Source organism: Danio rerio, chromosome 14, assembly GCF_049306965.1.
Source record: "Danio rerio strain Tuebingen ecotype United States chromosome 14, GRCz12tu, whole genome shotgun sequence".
NCBI classification, from domain to species: domain Eukaryota; kingdom Metazoa; phylum Chordata; class Actinopteri; order Cypriniformes; family Danionidae; genus Danio; species Danio rerio.
Genome location: NC_133189.1, coordinates 21,375,827 through 21,380,000, shown reverse-complemented (window position 1 = coordinate 21,380,000; position 4,174 = coordinate 21,375,827). Strand labels below are relative to the sequence as shown.

At 34.9% G+C, this 4,174-nt stretch overlaps 1 long non-coding RNA gene across 1 annotated transcript in view; it reads right to left on the bottom strand.

Annotated features, from left to right (window-relative positions):
* LOC141377497 (uncharacterized) overlaps positions 1-2,846 on the bottom strand; it is a 3,512-nt gene extending 666 nt beyond the window's left edge. The window contains exons 1-3 of the long non-coding RNA XR_012389680.1: positions 476-2,846; positions 236-389; positions 1-195 (exon numbers count right to left, since the gene is read on the bottom strand). The exon at positions 1-195 is cut by the window's left edge and continues 666 nt beyond it. This is a non-coding gene — a long non-coding RNA (uncharacterized lncRNA). The remainder of the gene's footprint in view (positions 196-235; positions 390-475) is intronic.
* Between the last annotated feature and the right edge of the window lie 1,328 nt (positions 2,847-4,174).

Here is a 4,174-nt window from a genome sequence, read left to right as displayed (position 1 = left end):
ATAGCAACAAAACAGACTAACCTAGCAACGATATGGCACCAGCTATATCTTAGCATCAGAACATCGTAGAGAGGCGGGGGTTGGCTTGTTTGACTCATGCTCTTACACCATCTATCTATCTATCTATCTATCTATCTATCTATCTATCTATCTATCTATCTATCTTTCTATCTATCTATCTATCTATCTATCTATCTATCTATCTATCTATCTATCTATCTTTATCTACCTCTACCTATCTATCTATCTATCTATCTATCTATCTATCTATCTATCTATCTATCTATCTATCTATCTATCTATCTATCTGTCTGTCTGTCTGTCTGTCTGTCTGTCTGTCTCTATCTATCTATCTATCTATCTATCTATCTATCTATCTATCTATCTATCTATCTATCTATCTATCTATCTATCTATCTATCTATCTATCTATCTATCTACCTCTATCTATCTATATATCTATCTATCTATCTACCTCTACCTATCTATCTATCTATCTATCTATCTATCTATCTATCTATCTATCTATCTATCTATCTATCTATCTATCTATCTATCTATCTATCTATCTATCCATCATGCTAACAACATGCTAATTCATGCTAGAATCATGCTAGTTACATGCTAATTCATGCTAGAATCATGCTAGTCACATGCTAATTCATGCTAGAATCATGCTAGTCACATGCTAAATTATGCTAGAATCATGCTAACAACATGCTAATTCATGCTAGAATCATGCTAATTTATGCTAAAATCATGCTAGTAACATGCTAATCCATGCTAGAATCATGCTAACAACATGCTAATTCATGCTAGATTCATGCTAGTAACATGCTAATTCATGCTAGAATCATGCTAACAACATGCTAATTCATGCTAGAATCATGCTAGTCACATGCTAATTCATGCTAGAATCATGCTAACAACATGCTAATTCATGCTAGAATCATGCTAATTTATGCTAAAATCATGCTAGTAACATGCTAATCCATGCTAGAATAATGCTAACAACATGCTAATTCATGCTAGAATCATGCTAGTAACATGCTAATTCATGCTATAATCATGCTAACAACATGCTAATTCATGCTAGAATCATGCTAGTAACATGCTAATTCATGCTAGAATCATGCTAACAACATGCTAATTCATGCTAGAATCATGCTATCAACATGCTAATTCATGCTAGAATCATGCTAGTGAAATGCTAATTCATGCTAGAATCATGCTAACAACATGCTAATTCATGCTAGAATCTTGCTAGTAACATGCTAATTCATGCTAGAATCATGCTAACAACATGTTAATTCATGCTAGAATCATGCTAGTGAAATGCTAATTCATGCTAGAATCATGCTAACAACATGCTAATTCATGCTAGAATCAAGCTAGTAACAAGCTAATTCATGTTAGAGTCATGCTAACAACATGCTAATTCTTGCTAGAATCATGCTAGTAACATGCTAATTCATGCTAGAATCTTGCTAGTAACATGCTAAATCATGCTAGAATCATGCTAACAACATGCTAATTCATGCTAGAATCATGCTAACAACATGCTAATTATTGCTAAAATCATGCTAGTAACATGCTAATTCATGCTAAAATCATGCTAACAACATGCTAATTCATGCTAGAATCATGCTAGTAACATGCTAATTCATGCTAGAATAATGCTAACAACATGCTAATTCATGCTAGAATCATGCTAGTAACATGCTAATTCATGCTAGAATCATGCTAACAACATGCTAATTCATGCTAGAATCATGCTATCAACATGCTAATTCATGCTAGAATCATGCTAACAACATGCTAGAATCATGCTAGTGAAATGCTAATTCATGCTAGAATCATGCTAACAACATGCTAATTCATGCTAGAATCTTGCTAGTAACATGCTAATTCATGCTAGAATCATGCTAACAACATGCTAATTCATGCTAGAATCATGCTAGTGAAATGCTAATTCATGCTAGAATCATGCTAACAACATGCTAATTCATGCTAGAATCAAGCTAGTAACAAGCTAATTCATGTTAGAATCATGCTAACAACATGCTAATTCATGCTAGAATCATGCTAGTAACATGCTAAATCATGCTAGAATCATGCTAACAACATGCTAATTCATGCTAGAATCATGCTAACAACATGCTAATTATTGCTAAAATCATGCTAGTAACATGCTAATTCATGCTAAAATCATGCTAACAACATGCTAATTCATGCTAGAATCATGCTAGTAACATGCTAATTCATGCTATAATCATGCTAACAACATGCTAATTCATGCTAGAATCATGCTAACAACATGCTAATTCATGCTAGAATCATGCTATCAACATGCTAATTCATGCTAGAATCATGCTAACAACATGCTAATTCATGCTAGAATCATGCTATCAACATGCTAATTCATGCTAGAATCATGCTAACAACATGCTAATTCATGCTAGAATCATGCTAGTGAAATGCTAATTCATGCTAGAATCATGCTAACAACATGCTAATTCATGCTAGAATCTTGCTAGTAACATGCTAATTCATGCTAGAATCATGCTAACAACATGCTAATTCATGCTAGAATCATGCTAGTGAAATGTTAATTCATGCTAGAATCATGCTAACAACATGCTAATTCATGCTAGAATCAAGCTAGTAACAAGCTAATTCATGTTAGAATCATGCTAACAACATGCTAATTCATGCTAGAATCATGCTAGTAACATGCTAATTCATGCTAGAAGCATGCTAACAACATGCTAATTTATGCTAGAATCATGCAAGTAGCATGCTAATTCATGCTAGAATCTTGCTAGTAACATGCTAAATCATGCTAGAATCATGCTAACAACATGCTAATTCATGCTAGAATCATGCTAACAACATGCTAATTATTGCTAAAATCATGCTAGTAACATGCTAATTCATGCTAAAATCATGCTAACAACATGCTAATTCATGCTAAAATCATGCTAGTAACATGCTAATTCATGCTAGAATCATGCTAACAACATGCTATTTCACGTTAAAATCATGGTAATAACATGCTAATCTATCTATCTATCTTTTCATACTTTTTAAAACTGTTTAAACTAAATAAACTATTACCGTCAGGCTTTCACAAGCCAGCCTCAAAGTTTGTTCTCAAACTTTAAGAATCTAGTTATATTTTCTTCTTCTGAGACTAAAAATTAAACTCTATCTCGTCCTAGGCCTTTGAAGCTATGACCATCAAACTCGGGTCAGACCTCCGAACTATTCTGACTCGAGTTGCTATATCCTTTCCAACTGATCCGACTTTCGGTTTTCCGAAAAACGTCCCGGGACCGTCGGAAAAATCCCATAGACGTAACATTGGATCAAACTTTGTGACCTCATAACTCCGCATCAGAATGTCACACAGACTTCTAACTGGGCTCATTTAACTCAGACTATCAAACTGCCAATGACTGATCACCTTTAAACTTTCTGGCCACGCCCTAGCAACCACTTTTGGACCCTAGAAACCGTCCCATAGACTTCCATTGCAAAAGACTCTCATTGACTTTACATGGGATCAAACTTTGTGAGCTCATAACTCTGCATCAGACTGTCCTACAGACTACTGGCTAGGCTCATTTAACTCAGTCTAGCCAGCAGCCAATCACCGATGGCCTTTTAACTTTCTAGCCACACCCTAACAACCAGACACTGCACCCTAGCAACTGTCCAATAGACTGCAATTAAAGAGGTTCAGATTGATATCGTCATGCTGCAGTGTGATAGAGACATGGGGGTTGTTTTTAACTGTTCATACTTGGAAGAAGCTTTGATACATCATTAGTCTAAGCTGTCAATCAACTCCATAGCAACAAAACAGACTAACCTAGCAACGATATAACACCAGCTATATCTCAGCATCAGAACATCGTAGAGAGGCGGGGGTTGGCTTGTTTGACTCATGCTCTTACACCATCTATCTATCTATCTATCTATCTATCTATCTATCTATCTATCTATCTATCTATCTATCTATCTATCTATCTATCTATCTATCTATCTACCTCTACCTATCTATCTATCTATCTATCTATCTATCTACCTCTACCTATCTATCTATCTATCTATCTATCTATCTATCTATCTATCTATCTATCTATCTGTCTGTCTGTCTGTCTGTCTGTCT